Raw genomic sequence first — 12,168 nt, 5'->3', positions numbered from 1 at the left:
TCACTTTTGTCCTTCTATCTAATTGTCCCCTTGTCTCTTGCTATTACTCATGATGTTAAACCTAAATGTAAGATTATCACCTTTTGGAGGCAGAGACCAAGTATTATGTCTTTGAAGCACAATGAATCCTAATTAGGTATAATCAATAATAATTATAGTTTTGTAATGGAAAATAGGAAGGTGAGGAAAAGGAAACCTCTGAGATCATAATAATTACTTTGTATTAGGACTGATAGGGAAAACTAGTGTGAGAAGCTGGCCACCTGAGGAAACAGATACTTATTTATTTGAATTTTCCTTACAGTTGAAATAGCTAAGTTAAAGTATACTAAGTATCACACTAAACATGATTTATAACTTTAACAAGCTCTGGAAGTGAAGCTGTACTTTCTTTCTACTTAAGGTACATGTATCTCGGAGGGTTTTGCTGTGGTAACCTCTTTGGAATGCAGCAATTACCACCTATGTGGCAAATTGGAAGTGTTACATTCCTCTGCTAGTAATCCACTCCTCCATTTAGCCAGAGGACAGGGAGGAGAAGGAGGTGACTCTAATGGAGGGAACAGTCAGAGCCACGAACTACTCCACTGGAAGGGCAAAGAAGCACTAGGCGTTAACCTCACAATATACAATTTAAAAGCCCTCCACATGGAGTGTGAAAGCCCTGTATACCCATAAGATACAAGGTAATTTGGACAAAAACGGAAATCGAGCTCCATGACACTTCTGATCTAATGCTTTATGTTCCTACTGACTACTGGACTCTGACATTCCCAGAAACTTTGCTCAATGCTATCTTGTTAACACGAGGTTCTTTTTTTGGTTTGTTTTCTGACAGGATCACAGTTAAATGCTACACATCCAAATGGTAATTTCATGCTACAGCTATTTTTTGCTTTCCAGTTCAAGGAGAAGTTACACTACATCTGTGTAATGGTATCAGCACATATAAACACATACATATGTAAATAAATAAATAAATATCAGCATTATCAGCATAATGCTACCATTTCAGGACTTAAGTTTTACAAGTAAAATAATGTTTTATCTCCCAAATAGTTGTGGATAAAAGTCAGAGTTTAAGAATGATATGTGCTTTAAAGGAGGAGAAAGTAGTGCTGTAGAGATATAAACTGTTTATTTTAAGAACCACTGTGTTATTCTGAACAAGATGGGAGAGCAGCAAGAATTTCACACATACTAGTGCTCTTCCTAGTCCAGTTAAAAAAAAACACAAAACAAAACAAACCCCAAACCACATAAATCTCAGTCTTTTGGTTGCAGTTCAACAACCTTATGCAATCTCCAAGACCTACCACAAGTGCTCTTAGGTCTCTATCTAATTTGACACCTATGTTTTAATCACCATAAAAAAAATCCCATGTCAAATCCATGTTTTCTCAGTTGTCTTTATTAATGTTGGCCCCTATCCAATTCTTACACTAAGTAAGTAGTACTCAAATTTAAAAAGCATGTTCTGTATTAGCTTTCCATATTGCACAAACTCCTGCTCTTGCTACAACCTGTAGACTTATATTACTGCTGAACACAGCAGTGAAGACCAAAAAATATCAGATTCAGTTCTGAGTAGGTGTAAAATGACAGTGTTCTGCAGCTTTTATTAATGAAGATAAATGCTAGTAAGATGGTGATGAATACTCTTAGTAGTAAGTAGTGTAAATCAGGCTTTTTAGTGCAGTGCTGGATTGGGCTCTGAGTGCAGGTCATAGGCCACTTCTGGTCTTCAGTGGGATTTTTGTGTTATGATGGTTCCACAGAGAACCTGCTGACCATCAAGGCTGTTGTTGGTACAGGGCCTCTCACAGCTGTGCTAGACCTGTAGTGACTGGGCAAACAGAAAGCTGGGGTAATAAGTCAGTGTGTGGCATGTCTAGCAAATATAACTCTAAGTTCTCTTACTCTTCCAGTATTTTTTAGTATTTTTCCTCTGCACTAAAAATCTACTGCCCAGCCTTCTCTAGGCCATCAGATCACTACTCTCAGGTAGAGCTCCTGCTCATAAGCACTGGCAAATTAATTTTCTTAAGTTCCTCCCATCTGATGTTCCATCTAGTAAGTGGATTCCTTACAGAATGCATTATTTTTTACAGTAAGTTTGAATGCAGTTATAATATATAACCATCCTTACAGAGAAGTATTAATTTACTATAATCCACTAATTTAAAGACTTTCAAGCTTAGTATGATGTTATCCACAGTACGAAAGACAGACTATTTGCTAACATCTTATGACCCTTTCACAAAAGAACAGCATCCTTGTAGCAAGTGTAATTATAGAGAAGCAGTAATATAAATATTCTTAATACATCTTTTAATATAGGTTTAGCAAGTGAAAATATTTTGGAGAGTCAACTCAACGTTAGATGTCTAAGGACCACCTGGTAGTGATTCACAAATCACTGACTGAGAATCTCTGCAGTAACCCAAGAAAATACATTATTCTATCTGCTATAGCTGCATACTCATACTATTGTTTCTCCTACCAATGCATAAATATGCCTTTGCACGTCTGCTTTAAAAGGGTTAAACCACATCTACATCCACAGTGTAAGATATTAACTAGATACTTGAAATTAGGTCACTGTGTATAGTTTTCAACATTAATTCAGATGAAGTAATACAACTGGGAATAAAGAGAGAACAGAAGTGAAAAACAGCATAGTAAAAGGGAAAAAAAAAGAAAATACGGACACATCTCAAGCCAGAAAAAGTAGCTAAGAAGAGCATACATCTCATAACTAGGCAGTTCACAGAATTTAGCTGTGGAGCCAGAGACTTTCAGCTTCACATCTAAGTTCACAGAAAGACAAGTTTAATTTTTGATTTAAGGAATCTCTTATTTTTACGTTTCCAATGCTTTCTCCATCAACGTGAAAGTAAAACAGTAACAGTAACAGAAACGGATGTTTATCATAGTCTATAAACCTGGGGTCTACACATCCAAAGATCTAAATTATAGAATAATCTTTTAAAAAATAATTCAGCCTGCATTAAAGTAATATACAGGTATGACTTTCATATATCAGTTCCTCACATGCAGAATGAAGCATGGTGAACAACAACTCCAAAGGCATCCAATGGATATTTGAGCTGTTTCATTATATAAAGCCATATGATGATCCAAAGAAAGACCTGTCCTGGGCTTTTTGAAAACTTTGTGACACATTTCAGAACTCAATTTGGAGACCATGCTTGAAGCAGAGCCCAGAAGGCTTGTACAGTTAGGTCAACGATGAGGTTTCCTGATGGCTAAACATGACATGATGTGACAGATGTGAGAGCAAAGGAGCCGTAACTTGTAGGAGATAATTATTTATTTATTATAAACTAAGTATTTAACTATAGGTAGTGCAATCTGAAGGCACATACACAACCAGACCTTCAGATGCAGAGCATCACGAGATTGGGCATGGTGTAAACTGCTGTATAATCCCTGGCACAGGTACAGTAGGATTACATATCAAACACATATGGAGGGTGAATCCAAGGTCTTACCACTCCTTGTGACAGTCCTGATGATAGGGCAGATGTAAGTAGCTCCTGATGAGTGCAGTGCTCAGACAAATGTTACTGTTACTGGCACACTATCAAGAGTGATCTGGGCAGGCAGAATTAACACTGTATGGATGGGAAACTAACTCTTGACTTCCTGTTTTTAAATGTCTGTGTTCTGCTGATCTTGACACTGTGAGAATTAGCCCCTACCAGTCACCCTTCATCCACATGTTAACGAAAGGATTTTTTCTATTATTAGTACCACCAGCAATGGAGGCAGCAATATTTAGAGATCACATCCAACAGCAGCAGCAAAATCAATTGTTCGTTGCTTAGAAGATACCTGTTCAGCCAAGTACAAGCTCGGCTAGCATTCCTGTTTTCAGCAAAAAACGATTACTGATTAACTGGGAAGGGCACTGAAAATGACAGAGCAGGAAAGCAAAATCACAGCTCTCCAGAAAGAAGTGTGTTAACCAGCTAACACTAGCTGTCACCCACTTCTGCATGTTCTGAAGCTACCAAAAGTTCTCAGGGTACAGCAGTCACAGTTTTCCAAGAAAGGAAGTTTAGGTCAGAGACATCTACATACTATGGAAATGTCTCTTCAGTTAATTCAGTTAATTAATAAATCCTTAAATTCTTTGCATTGAAAACAGACTAGTGTGAGTGGTGCGTACTAATTACTGTCACAACTGTTTAGCATTTCAAAGCATCCTCATGTCTGAGTTTCATGCCAAAATTTTAATGTAATACAATACTTAATAAAGCATTAATACTAAAAAATGCTAAAGATGTTGTAGTATCCTTGACTTTTACTGCCTTTCCCCATGTTTGAAAACATATACATCAAACATATACATGTTGAAAGAGTATATTTACTAGCAGTACATTGAGTATATAATTATAGCAAATTAAATGGAGAACGCTGAGAATTAACTTTATGAGATAAAAGTTGCTATTATAATAATTACTATTAAGAGTTACTTTTGTATATGATGTCAAAAGACTTTAAAATGTGAAGTTCAAGCACATAAAACCTTAGGAGTCTGGTGTAGTACTTATGTTTCCAGTGGTTTTGATGATTTCTGGGTGAAATTCACAGTAATATTTTAGCTATACTGAAGAAGGGTGAAGTGAAAGATGGAGGAATTGAGTCTTCTTTAACACATCACAGTGACCTGGCTGAAAAGCTAAAAATAAGGCTGACAAAATAATGCAGAATTTTGACTGCAGTCAGGTGGAAAATGTTTTTTCAGCCTCTACAGGAGTTCTTTTTCCCCTGACATTTCAATATAAAAGAAGCATCTGTTTTTCAGAAGTGAAATCCAGATGACAATTGAAGTAAATCTGGAAATGCATCCATGGTTACAATTAGTTCCTCAAGCTATTCTTCCCTTCTGTGGTCCAGAACTCCTAGTCAGACTACTATTCCATTTTGGTATAGTATCACTAGAGCCTTGTGACTGTGATGCCTGAGGCCATGCTATGCAATTGGGGAGACAGAAAAATAGGACATAATGTACTTCAGAGTACAAATCTCACCAGGCAGTTGGCAGTATTTCCAAATCAAACTACATTTTGACCACCACCATCTCCTTCTCTTCCATCTTGAAGGATCTGGAGATCTAGTCCATGGACAGCTGTGTCCAACAAAGGGACTCTTCAATTCTTACATTTATTAACATCATGGTAACAGATTGCAGATTACCTTTCTTGTACAGCCTCAGTCCATATATTAATGGACACTCCATGAAAACTTGAGAATAATCATCATCTTCTTCATTTTACTGACTTTTTCTTGAGTCTCACACATTATTTTATTCCATGCTGAATGGTGTGCTTCCTGTTGAACAAGACAGTATTTTTTTTATTGCTTACAGTATCAGTAAAACTAGAAAAAAACAGCTAAATCTACCCATATTTAAAAAAAAAAAAATCTAAATTTTTAAATTGTTGAAAAAAGTTTCTTTGCAAAGGTTTCTCATAAACTGTAACCCATGTCCCTGCTTTTTGCATTCAGCTGCATCATCTCAGAATTAATCTATTAAAAAAATAAGGTAAAAGTGATTACTTCAATGCAACATTAATACAGCTAGTTGAAGCAACCTCAATTTAATAATTTCAGAGAGATTATACAGGATTACAGAATTCTAAATGGATACAGTTGAAGAGCTAAATATTAAAAACTAATTTATTTGTCAAAATCTTTCAGATGAAAGGCTTTGTAGCATCAAAACAATTACAGATCTCTTCTTAGTCTAACAAAAACTGTGTTAAATTGTTTTTCTTTTACACAACATGAGCTATTACTGTACAGTTAAAAAACACAAATAATGCTTAAAATACCTGTTCCTTTTCAAAACTTCTATGACATAACAAACCTTTGTCATAATACTGTTGAACAGTAGGACCTTAAAGAAGAGGATCATGAAAAATCAAGGCAAATGGCACAACCTAGAAAATATTCTCATTTACTCCAAAAATGGCAAAACAAAATTTGAAAAAAAAAAAAAAAAAAAAAGAATAATGTTGGCCCTGTTCCCAAATCCTTGCTCTGCTGTGCATCAGACACTGCCTTTAAAAGAATCTCACCAACTCTGAACAGCTTTCTCCTTTTGCTCTCCACTGAAATACAGGGCCATACAGACCATCCAGTGGGCCCAGACTAACGTTAAACTTCAGCTTTCCCCTCTCCATTTTTGTTGTACTACACCATGAAGCCACAGAAGACACCAGAATGCCCTCTCTTTCCTGCCTCCTCCTTTTGAAACACTCCACAGCTGAAGAAACATCCTCCTTGTTCCTCCTCTTTGGTGTCCTCATAGAAGTCCTTCTCCCTTTCTCTCATATCCTGTCCTTAACCATCACCACATCTCTGACTTTCCTGAAGGATTCACTAACCACCAAGCAGTAGGGTGCTCTTTAGATGATCAATCTTAAATTAAAATTGAAGCACTGAAACACAGAGGTTCTGCTTTCCAAGAGATTCTCTTCCAAACAGCAATGCTGCAGCTCTCCCTCTCAACAAATATTTAAGTGCTTTATAATTTGAACTCTGGAAGCAGACATAGAAACACCCACTCCCCGCAATTAAATGGAGTCTTTTATGTTAAATGAAATCAGGGATGATAGGAAGCAAGATGACATTTAACAGCAACATTCAGTTTAGAACAATTACTTCATCACTGATAAAATTTATGTGCTGAAATTTGGAAGAAAGGTTTGATTACCTGACTGAAAGCTGCTTATCTCAGCTACTAAACTAATGAACATTTACTTTTTGATTATTGTAACTTTCAAACTTCTCTGGCCAATATTCCAGCACAGACAGAACAAAACTTTCTAACAACACATGCACAAAGTCTCCAAACCCTTCTTGTTTTTAAAGAATTTTTGTGCAAAGGTCAGCTTTGAAACCATGACAGAAATAATCAGTTGAACGTCTACTCCTACTAACACATACATCTTATTATCAACTAGCTTTTATTATTTTTGAAGAGAATGTCTTCTCTGATTTGATAAATCCAAAGTTCAAAATCTATCAGCTTTTTGAGAATACAACAGAATTTAGAGTCTGTTCCGTTAGAGTCCCACGAAGGTACAGACTTTATATTTCAAGGAAGGCAAACCCCCCTATGTATGACTATTTTAAAGAACCTACTGTGGCAGTGTATCCAATCAGTGTAGTCTCCCCTACCCTGGAATAAACAATAGTTTATAGCATTAATACATCCGATTTCTACTTTTAACTGTTGTTTGTAAAGGTGTATAAACTGTCTAAAGCCAAAATCATGCAAAAGTAAACCTGCAATTACTCAAGGCGTGGAAATTAAATTATCCTATATTTACTCTGATCCAGCTGATAACAGAATCTGGTGCTTAAATTTAACTGAATGGTGCCTGGAGGCCTTGGGAAAAGCTCTGGAGTAACCTAAATGTAGCCAACACATCAATATAGCCCCCAGAGGCCTGGGGAGAGACCTGGAGCAGTACTAGCCAGACAACCATTACAAGAAAACAAAACCACCTCTTTAACAGCTGTCACAGTAGGTCTGATTATAGGCTTTACAAATTACAGAATTATCTGGAAAATGTGGTGTTCCCACCCTGCTTCAGCAACTGGAAGAACTGCTAGAAAATGTTGCCCGTTAAAAACATGTAAAGCTGATGGCTAGAACTTAAAGCTGTAGTACAGATGCACCTGGATTTTTCAGCTACAGACTCTAATTTTTGGCTGTTCTGAGCCACTTAAAATGATCTACCATTTCGTATCACTCTTTTTATTCTTTTTTCTTACTGTCTCGGTGCCCGATTCCATCTAGATTCCTTCCTACTGCTGGTATTCTTATCTAGATGTCTCCATTATCAGCTTTCATTCCTAGAGTACAGCCCTACAATTATCTTTAACTAACAATATCACAACATAAATCTCAGGCCTATGAATCTTTCATACTCTATGAGAACAAAAGCATTCAAAGCAAACTCTGGCAACTAAATCTAAGCACTACACGGTTTTCCTGAGTCCCAAATTATTAATTTCCATTACAGTTTCATCATTTTCAGACTCACTGTTTGCAATTGATTGTCCTAGAAAAGCGCTATGTGCAAGTTGAATGCCATTAAAAAAATGCACATAACAGAACACTTAAGTTAAAATAACCACAGTTATAGTGAAATACTGCATAGGCAGAATTATTTTCAGTTTTCACATTAAGTTTATTTGTACCTAAACAAAACATACAAAGAGACATACAAATGTGAGCAATTACAGAATCATTAGATGAACTAGAACACAAATAATAAACAAATGCCTAACATACACCTGGTTTCATATCCAACCATTTCCCATTCTTTAGGGGATAAACCGATTATTGAACTTTGCAATACAACAGATGAACAGATTCCTGAACTTTTTAATACTGAAATCTACTCATTAGCTTCAATTATCACTTTAAAACATCAAACTGTCAAAGATGTATTCATCTCCTCTTCCCCTACATAAGAATATATTACCAAAACATTTTCTAAACATATAGAAAAATTATTACGCTTTTGATCTGCGGGAACAGAGGCTTCAGCCATTAAAACAGACAAGTGAGTGTGGCTGTATGGAAATCCGCAGACTTTCTCAGAAGCAAGAGCCGGAGAACGGAATCACCCAGCCTAGTCTTAGCATGAGACTGAACAACGGAAGGTGACGAACTAGCGCCACCCTCTGCTATGAAGCTGGAAATGTTAATTTTTCAGCTATGATAAGAAGTGTCATTATTCTTATCTGACCTATCATCTCCAGCTTTCTACTGAGATATTTACCGCCTGCCAGCCCACAGTGATAGTCTCTAGGTTAGCATACATTCAAGGAAGATCCTTTCTAACATGTCACCCATGGTGTTTAAATCAATCATTCACGTCCACAAAATTTATATATCAACTTATTTCAAAATTCTACTCCAAACTCTCCTTAAGCATAACACTACAAAACATCTCGACAATAGTTAACCTACTAATTCCCTCCAATGACTGCTCTTGCTAAGACAATATTATCTCATTACTTTGCTACTCTTCAGCATGTTATGTAGGCAGTTGTGAACCTTACTTTTGCATCTAGAACCAATTTTTCATTGCATATTATTAGAGCAGATACCACTCTCCAGGTCTAGGCTGTATGTAGGACCCTTATAAACAATGGCTGTAAAGAACAATTACAAAGAAATTTTAAAAACAGCTCCTGAATATACCCAATAAAAGAACAGATGGTTAATTTTGTAGAAACCTTTCCCTTGAGATGTCACTTGCAAGAAATAAATCTTTCAGTTTTCCTGTAACTTTATATGATTGTGTCTCTAAAAAACACTTTTAGAAAACCTTCCACTACTATCATTTAACCCTACTTTAGAGCATCATGCTTTAAAATAACTGTACTTACAAGTCTATGAGTCCTAAGTGACTGCAAATATCCTTCTTCCTTTAGAACCAATTAGAAGATATCATCTTATGTTTCTCATCACTACAGAAGATTAGACTCCAGTTTACTTGCCAAAGTCAGAATTCAGAAATATAGGACTCCTTATTTGTTAGAAAGTTTAATATGAGGAACCTACCTCTATTAATACTCGGAGCCCAGGTCATCCAATTTAAGATCCTTGCCAGGCTGCAGCACAATTCTCTTCTTTCATGGCCAGCTTTCATTCTCATTGCAAAAAGGCACTATAGGGAGAATAGCATCTCCATGTGAAGTTGTACTGAGATACTGCTGTGGCACACACGCAGACACAGAGAAGGGAAGTGCTCCTGGGTCTCACAAATTACATAAGCTTACATGAACCGAGGTAAACAATTTTACTACTTATCAAGTCAATGATACTGAACTTCATTTGTGTGGTACTCTGAGAATATTATACAGGGTGAACAACCACCTGTGGATCAAAGGTTGTAGACAGCACAGACTTATCACAAAGAGATAAAGATTTCTGAAAGCAACGGATTCAAGCAGGCATTACACAATGAGACAAACACATCACAGGCAACAGGACTGTGCAAGTGCCTACAGAAACTCAAGACACAGCAACAGGACAGACAGCTAACAGCGTCACCTGACTAACCACCAGGAAGTGTTTTCTTTCTATACTGCTCTCAGGTTGATTTTCCTACCACCACAACTGCTGGCAAATTTGCATGCTAATCCTGCTTAGGAATTTGAATCTGTGAAGAACAGTGACTACTAAAACAAGTAACAGAGAAGTTTCATCTTGTTCAGGATCGTACATCTCACACTCTAAAATCAACATTCCCTTTCCCCATTTTAAAGGGCCATTGCTCCACTTGGACAGGTGCACTCTTATGGAAAACTCAGAACTAGGAAGCACCTTCTGTAAATTACCAAATTAAGTAAATTAAGTCTCACAGACTGGGAATAACTCATGGTTGAGCTCTTACTCATGCTGTTACATTAAAATGACAGGTGTATAAGCTCTGAAGTTTACACAACAAACCAAATACTCATAGGCAAATCCATTTTCCTTCTTACTGTTCAGAGTCACATTTAAAAAACCCCAAGGTTTTCTGTCAATCAGGGCAAGTTTTACCAGTTTTCCTGACAGATGGAGCTCACCTATCACGAAACGCTGTTACAGCAGACAGTGCTGCACCCAACGTTGGTGTTGAACAACTCCTCACGCAGTTTTGAGACTTCTCCTAATGATGCGGCTCATTAAGGGCTAACAGGGTTGTGTTTTGCCAGTCATTTCTCCTGAATCCCGAGGCGCTGTGCTACTCTGCGGCTGAGGGGAAGATACACGGGCTGTGCCTACAAAGGGACGCTGGCCCAGGAAGGCAATCCAAATCACCTTTTAAAAGTTAACTAACGCACAGCTACGCAGTAGCAGTAAATACCGGATGCAGTTAAAGGCTGGTTTGAGCACACTGTTGCGATTAACTGTATCTCTACCAACCTGATCATCACCCACTCGCGCTGCTCCTCCTCAGGCGGCCGCCGCTGAGGCGCACGCCGGCGCCCTGGCGCCGCTTCCCGCCCTCTGCCCAGCCAGTTGGCCGGGCCCCCACGGCGGCCGGGCCCGGCGGGGTCCCGAGGGCCTCAGCTTCCCGAGCGCGCGCGTGGGCTGTCGGCACAGCGCCGGCGCTCACCCCCGCCCGGCCCGCCTCAGAAGCAGCGGTCCTGCCCGTGGGCGGCCTGCGGCCCTCCCCGGCCCTCACCCTTCCCGGCGCCGGGCGGACGCTGAGGCGGTGGGGCTCGGGCCCCCTCCGCCCGTAGGCTGCCCGCTCGGCCCTCGCCCAGGCCAGCAGCAGCGGGAGAGGGGAAAGCCGTTCTCTCGGGTGACCTACAATAAGACGGCACCACGGGCAGATGTTTCCCAAGTTGCTATCTGCGATCTCAAAAGGAGCCCTCAGCAGAAACCTGCCCGGTCGCCACCACCGCTCTTCCCTTTATTCCTCACTCCAGCTGCTCGAGGGGCCGTGAGGCTTCAGAGTGGGCAGCTCTGAGGTACCTCCTCCCTGCCTCCTTGGCCACTCGGTGACCGACCTTCTACGTTTCCTTAACAATTTGTCAATAGAGTATTTAATTTATAGAGTATTATTTCTATAGAATAATAGAAATTACTTTCTTAAAGGAAATGCTTGAATAGAGGATTAGAAAAATCCCAATTTTACAAAGCATGCAAAGAATAGGGTAGTTACAAAACATTCTACCACAGGACTTGTGCTGTGAGATTTTGGTTTTACAAAGCAGAGCTGGAAAGCAAAATCCCTTCTCCACAGTGATAGAAAATTTGCACAGAAAGTTAACTAATAACTGTGTATCACTTGGGCAGCTGTTAGCCAGGATACCTTAAGGATTTCTCTTGGGGAATCTACAGCACGCTGGGTTAAAGTTACATAGTAATTTACAGCAGAAGGGACATGCAGAGCTCTTCAAGCCCAGTCCCACTCAAACCCAGCTGAGACAGCCGACATTGACACAAACAGGAATTTGGCCATGTGTTTTCTTTAATGAGTTGATTATTGTTGTTAGCACTTGTTATTAATATTTGACCTGAGCAGTTCATGATCTCTGAGGTGTGTAAAAATGACAACTGAACAAGCAATAGCATCTATAATGTTTGGCTTTTTTCCAACCAACCACGTGAAAAGG

General features: G+C 38.8%; 1 protein-coding gene across 1 annotated transcript in view; it reads right to left on the bottom strand.

The window, feature by feature from the left end:
• The window catches only part of LOC141946576 (uncharacterized), a 79,993-nt gene extending 74,664 nt beyond the window's left edge, over positions 1-5,329 (bottom strand). The window contains exon 1 of the mRNA XM_074876596.1: positions 5,227-5,329. The gene's annotated coding sequence lies outside the window, so the exon portion shown is untranslated. The remainder of the gene's footprint in view (positions 1-5,226) is intronic.
• Between the last annotated feature and the right edge of the window lie 6,839 nt (positions 5,330-12,168).

The sequence above is a fragment of the Strix uralensis genome, chromosome 8 (assembly GCF_047716275.1).
Source record: "Strix uralensis isolate ZFMK-TIS-50842 chromosome 8, bStrUra1, whole genome shotgun sequence".
Classification (NCBI taxonomy): Eukaryota; Metazoa; Chordata; class Aves; order Strigiformes; family Strigidae; genus Strix; species Strix uralensis.
This window is presented reverse-complemented; position numbering and strand designations above follow the sequence as displayed.